We start from the raw sequence: 6,913 nt of genomic DNA, 5'->3' as shown, positions 1-6,913 counted from the left end.
GTGTTTTGTAGAGTTTGATGTTTGTTTTGTGGTCAAGTGTTTGGAGGTAATTTTTCCAGTTTAGTGTTTGCAGTTCTGATATTTTACTGTTTATCTGAATATTGAGTTCTTGTATTTGTTGTATGGTGTCTTGTGTATGGGGTGTTGGGGAGTGTCGCAGTGTGTCTCGTTGTCTGATGAGTCCTTGAATTTCTGGTGTGAAGTTGGGATTGTGTCTCTTTCTGTTGCCTCTAGGGATGTGTCTTTTGTCTGCGTTTTGTATGATTGTATTGAAAGTGTGCACAGCGGTGTTGATGTTTGTGATGGGTGTACTGTTTAGTGTTTCGAAATGTTGTTCTGTTTCAGTTACAAAGGCCTCCTAGGGCTCTCTTATAATTAGTGTATGTGTGTTTGTGGCCAGCTGGGGTGATTCTGGTTTTGGTAGTGATGATGATTGGGAGGTGATCAGAGCCTAGGGTTTTGACCACTCTCCATGATATAGTGGGAGCGAGGTTTGGGGAGCAGAAGGTGATGTCTGGAGATGATGGGAGGAAGAGGGCTTGGTGTGGGATATGGGTATGTTGGTCTAGACTGTTTAGTATGAAAAAATGACCTGTCTGGGATTGTACTACCAGCCCTCTGTCTGTGTCAGGGTTGTTGACATGCCAGGCCGACGACTTGGCGTTGAAATCACCACCCAGGATGATGTTGGGTATGTTAGTGATGTGGTGTATCTGTGAAGAGTAATTGTGTGGTACTGTGGGGGACGATTGGGGGGGAATGTACAGTATGTGTTAACGATTGTTATGTGTGATTTGTTACCAGTGCGTATTTTAATTGATTGTATTTCTGTTGTGGTGTCATGTGGGGGAAGAAGTGACTTTGTGTGTGCACTGATATCTGCAAAGTTGATGGATTTGTGTACCAGGGTGATGAGTCCACCGCCACCGCCGTCAGCCCGGGAAGGGTGTTAGGAGTTACTGAGGAACACCAACATAATTATTGTGCATGCTATTGTTCGGAGGGGGGGGGGTGGAAAATGAGCTCAAAAATTTTGAATGGGAGATAGGGGGGTAGGGGAGAGGGGAAGAAGAGAGGGAAGAGTGATGGGAGTGGGTAAGGAAGGTCATGGGAGGGGAGGAACGAGGGAGGGATGGGTTGGGAGCCCATAGAAAACTGGAGACGCCCCGCCTGTAACGCTAACTTTTAAAAACTTTGACGGGCTATAGCTCATGAACCAGTTGGTGTAAAATGCTCTGGTTTGTGGCATGTGGTGTGTAAATTCAAGCTCTAAACTTTGGGAATAAAATTTTTACTTTTGTAAGAGTCAAAAAGTCGGCTCCATATACTGTACAGATTTTCATGGTGGTATGTCGATTGAGTTGCATATCCTAGGGGTTAAGGGCTCCTTGCACTTGATGATGTACTTTAGCCAGCCTTTCCTAAAGATGCATCACATAGCTGGAGGTGTCCGTAGGCAGCTCTTCTCCAGGTGGTCTTCCTGTTAACAAGTCAATGGATAAGAGTAACTCGTGGCCCAACATCAGTTTTGCAAGTGTGTAGCTGGTAGACTCATGGGATGAGACTGATAAACCATCAACAACGCAGACAACTCTGGTCCCATTCCATTTCTCCCGCTACGCAGTACTTGGCCAGTTTTTGTCCCAGGGTCCAGTTGAATTTCTCCACCATCCCATCTGACTGTGGCCTTAATGGGGTCGTCCTAGTCTTCTTGATCCCCAGTAACTTGCAGCACTCATGGAACATAGCAGACTCTAAGTTTCTACCCTGGTCTGAATGTAGCTCCTGTGGCATCCCAATATGACAGAAAAACTGGTCAACCAACACCTGAGCAACAATCGCAGCCTCTTGACCGGGCCTGGCCACTTTGTGAAGTAGTCCATAGAAACACATATATACCAGTTCTCTCTTTCAGTTAGTGGCAGAGGTCCAGCAATGTCCACCATGACTCTTTCCATTGGTGCACCCACTTGGTACAGCTGGAGAAGGGCACAACCACGTTTCTTGGGTCCCTCCTTGGCACAACACACATCACAGGCCCGACACCACTCTTCAACATCCTGACACATGCCAATCCAGTAGAACCTCTGTCACAGCCAGCTTAGAGTTTTCTTCACTCCCAGGTGCCCACTAGTGATATGGTTATGAGACTCATGTATGATCCAAGACCTCAATTTCTTCGGAACCATCAGTTGCCAATACTTGCTGAGGCCATCAGATGTCTCCCACTGACACTCCAATAGTTCGGTGTTCAGTCAAAGAAGGTCCCATTGACTCCTGTAGCTTTTAGTCACAGGGCTGAACCTGGTTACTTCTTCTCAAGATGGTACCACTGTACTCCGCTGCAGCCTCTCTAGCAATGGTTGTAAGTCTGCATCCTCCTTCTGCATCCTCTTCAGGTCTTCTTCATCTGACACTGGCCCTGTCACAACAGTACGGCGGCATTTCTTGTCAAAATTTCCATTCCTAGTACACTGCATGCCGTCTGTTCTTCTGTCTTCTTACACACTTTTCATCAAGGTTCTCCTGCATTTCCTCAGTGACAGGGCTTCTTGGGAAAAACTGGCTGGTTGTCACCTCTCGACACCAGCCTTCACCAATTTACCTCCATCCTTCTCATCTGGACATTCATAGCTGAAATGTCCCACCTCACCACATGTCAAACACTCGTTTGTTGCAATCGTGGGTTTCTTTCACTGTTCCGTTCTTGCTCCTTCTTCCATTTGTAACAATCCAAGCTCTAGTGTGCCAGCATCCCACAGAACCAGAAATCTCTTCTGGTCTTCTGTTCTCATTTCAACTTTTTGCAATCCACTTTCCAATGTCCTGGCTTCTTACAATACCAGCAACTTCCTCTGATCTTCTCCTGTTCCATCTTCCACTTAATAACAAACTTCTTTTCAATGTCCTGGCTCTTCACAGTACAAACAACTTCCTCCAAATTTTTCTGCTTCACGAACCTGCCCCTTTCTTGCCTGAAAAGTGGATGTACTGGGGCTGATGTAGGATTCAGATTCTATAGCCCTGGCTAGTGCTTCTTGCATGCTTGTGGGTTGTATCTGCTTCACTTGCACCTTCAGCTCTGCACTATCAACAGCATCGATGAACTTGCCCCTCAGAAGAATAGCCAACAGGTTGGGTGCTGCTCCAAAGTATGCCTTTATACCATACTCTCCAGGTCATAAGCAAGCTGCTGTAGGGATTTGCCTAGAGGCCGTATGCGGGTCCGGAATCGTGCTGTGGAAACCTCAGTCTGGTACACTGTACCATAGCTGCGCTTCAGCACTTCTTCTAAGGACTGATAACTGTTCCTCTCCATCACAGACATCTGGCCCAGAATTTCTATTGTGGCACCCTTGAGGCTAGTGGCAAGCTACACTGCGCTCTGCATATCATCTCAACCATTCTGATCAGCAAGTAACTCAAACTGTGCAAGTTAATCTTCCAAGATACTCTACCATCAGATTCCTGAGGTTTCTTTTTAATTGTACCCTCATTATTGTCATACAGTTCACTGGTTTGGGGTCTAAAAACTGGGGCATCATAATTAAATCCAGGACTTAAATCTCCTACATTCTGCTTACTCAACACTGTAATGCTACCTTTAGGTGCTTGGGATCCATCAAGATTCACCATACACTGTCCATTCTTTTCATATGCTCCCTGAACACTAAGTTGAGGCTCAGCAGCACAACATTTCTCTACAACCTCTATTTTCTCACTAATTATCTTTACATGGTCGACTACATGCTTCAACTGGTTATTTACATGCTGTTTGCACTCCATCACTATTCCTTCACTAATCTTAAGCTGGTCATCTACATGCTTCACCTGGTTGTCTAGATGCTGTCTGAACTCCATCACGTTATTGCTTACCTCACACCTCTGCTGTTGTACCTCAGTGTATACTTCCTCCTTCAACTGCTGCTGCTCTTCCTTCATTTCCACCATGAAAGTATGCGGCTGTCCTTGCATCCTCAGTTGTAATTCCCTCTGTTGCTCCAGTAATGGGTCTTGAGGCTGTTCATATCATTCTTACTGTTCTTCATTCTATGCCTGTAATTGTTCTTTGAGTTCTTTCTTTCATTCTGTGCCTGTAGTCCTTCATTCTGTGCTTGTAGTTGTACACTTTGTGCTTGTAATTGTTTTTTAAGTTCTTTCTTTGAAGCTTGTAATAGCTTCACAATTGCAGCCATGGACACCTCCTCCTCCTCCTCCTGCCCAGCTATGCTCCTTGTCTGCACACCTCCTTGCTCCATGTCGAAGATTAGACTCATTGCAGCATTTTCTAAAAATCCACACTCCTAAAACTACTGTTACGTCCCTTTCACACACTGCCACAGGCGCCAACAGCAGTAGATCAGTATACTGTAGGAAGGACGTTACCCAGTGAGTTGTTCTTCTTATAGTCTGGCTTTCGGTGTACAACACACAAGATCTGCTCAGGTGTCGTAAATAAACACTGGCTTCTTAAGTTCACTGCCTTTTTTTTTTTTTTTTTTTCTAATAATTACATTTAGTGCTTTCCAACTTCATTTCACTATTTTCACAAGCACCGAAGATACACTAACTGCAGTAACACCTTATTGTTTCCCAACAACACTTCATTATTATCACAAATACCAAAAATATTCATTCATTCATTGCCAGATACCATGTATCCCAAACAGGGTGGCCAAGGGCTTAGAGTTAATTGTCTTACAGGGAGGGGCACTAATCCTCCACCAACCCCACTTGACACGTAGGGAGAACGTTATGCCAACAGCATCTGGTGTTCCCAGGCGGTCACCCATCCAAGTACTAACCAGACCCAACGTTGCTTAACTTCGCTGATCGAACGGGAAGCGGTGTACTCAACTGTTTTCTAACAACACTTCACTATTTTCACAAGTACTGAAAATGTACAAACTGCACTGCACTAACACTGAACGACACTCAAACTGAACTAAAACTGACTGAACTTGCTCTAGTCTCTTCCCCATCTTTATATAAGCTTACTATATTCTAGAATGCTCTACACTTCTCAACAGTTCTAGTGTATTCCTGAGAGAGCATCGATTACAACAGTTACCAACTCAGAGACATCCAAAACTTGCCAGAGTTTTCTTACATTGCATAACACTCTAAGCTATTTAGCAAACAAACTTAAATTACATAAGTTAACATTCACATATATAAAACATTATAGAGGAAAAGAGCACAAAAATTAATGCATAACTTACAAAATAACTACTCTCACAAACAGCAGGCTAACTGGCAACTCTAAGTCATACCCGAACTACGATAAACATCAGGAATTCTCCAGAACAATCTAACTATCAATTTAGCTTTTCAGCATTATTGTGGCTGCCAAATAAAAACAGGTAGCCTAACCAGTTATTATTATCATTAATAATAGTAATAATAATAATAATAATAATAATAATAATATTATTATTATTATTATTATTATTATTATTGTTACATTATTATTATCATCATCATTATTATTATTATTATTATATTATATTTTTATTATTATTATTATTATTATCATTATTGTTAAGCTTTGCCATATAAATTGCGAAGTTTATTGTTTTCATAAGTACAGTATTGTTATTTTTCTTTGCCATTTTTTTTTTCTTAGATCTTACTATTATACAGGAAGGTACCCTAGGGTAACCAAACTACTTGTGCAAAACATAAACGACCTTGACCTATTTTCGAAGGTCATATGTTCATTTTTGGTGCAAAAACTGCATATATGAAACTGAAATGTCTCAGAAACTAATTGAGTTGCAGCTGTTTGGTTGAAAATCCTATGACCAAAAAGTCTGCAGAAAATTTTGGCTGAATATCTTGCATTTAGCCTAGTGGAAAGTACCGAATTCAAATCTGCTGAATGTTTTCTTTGTCATGCATTCTAGAGAAAACCACAAAAGCTGTAAAGATGTAACTTTACAGAGATACTGCAGGTGTCCGTTTTATTACCTGAAAGGAATATGGATACAGTTAACCATACAGTTAGCTTGTTATTGAGACAAATATGTACACATGCGTACTTCCACACTTTTGTCTTCAGATGTTGTTGATATTACACAAGAAACTACCTTAGGTTAAAGTACATGTTCCAAATATGAATGACCTTGAACTACTATTAAAGGTCACAGACTTGTTTATGATGCCAAAATATCATACCTTATATACCATAAATAGTTATGGTGAAGCTTCCTTATTGTGGCTACACAAAAGATAAAAGTAACAAGTTATCATCAAAAACCCATTGCGTGTGGGTAACATATATACAGGATGACCCGAGGACGTCCGGGTGACACATATAAATGATCTAGTGTTTTGTGGCATTGTCTGAATATTCCATGGGCTATTTCTACCACCCACAGCCACTGGCAACCCTCCTGCATGCATTAAAGACATACTCCAGTTACCTACATATCTCCGTAATGGATAAATCTATGTAGGAAGTTTTTCCTGTGTTCGGATCCTTGGCTGGGTGCAAGCATCTGCCGACTTCAACACAAATGAAATCCAAAGCCCAGAAAAGAAAAGACCTTGGTGATTGTGCAATCGGGAAAGAACTCGAGATGAAATTATTGCCAATGGAGAGTGGAGAGAAGGGTGGGTGGTGAATTGAATGAAAGGAAGGCAATGATTGATTATGTGTGTGTGCATGAAAGGATGCGAAGATGTGTAATGGATGCAAGAGCTTATAGAGATTGGGGGAGTGGCCTTTCTGACCACTACTTGGTGGTGGCCAGAATCAAGATACAATTAATATTGAGAAATAGAAGAAGGGAAGGATGGGAAGAAGGAGTTTTTGCAATGAGAGTGAAAAGGCTACAAGAGGATGAGAAAAAAGCAGAATATAAGAGAGAAGTGGAGGAACGATTGGCCAAATATGAATTGGAGCAGATGG

General features: G+C 42.0%; 1 pseudogene; it reads right to left on the bottom strand.

Annotated features, from left to right (window-relative positions):
• Positions 1-4,756: 4,756 nt before the first annotated feature.
• On the bottom strand, positions 4,757-4,872 carry LOC145390492 (5S ribosomal RNA; annotated as a pseudogene).
• Between the last annotated feature and the right edge of the window lie 2,041 nt (positions 4,873-6,913).

The sequence above is a fragment of the Coenobita brevimanus genome, chromosome 14 (genome assembly GCF_032717465.1).
Source record: "Coenobita brevimanus isolate Jiangsu-jjx chromosome 14, ASM3271746v2, whole genome shotgun sequence".
Lineage (NCBI taxonomy): Eukaryota > Metazoa > Arthropoda > Malacostraca > Decapoda > Coenobitidae > Coenobita > Coenobita brevimanus.
The sequence above is the reverse complement of the archived record's forward strand: the minus strand, read 5'-3'. Positions and strand labels throughout refer to the sequence as shown.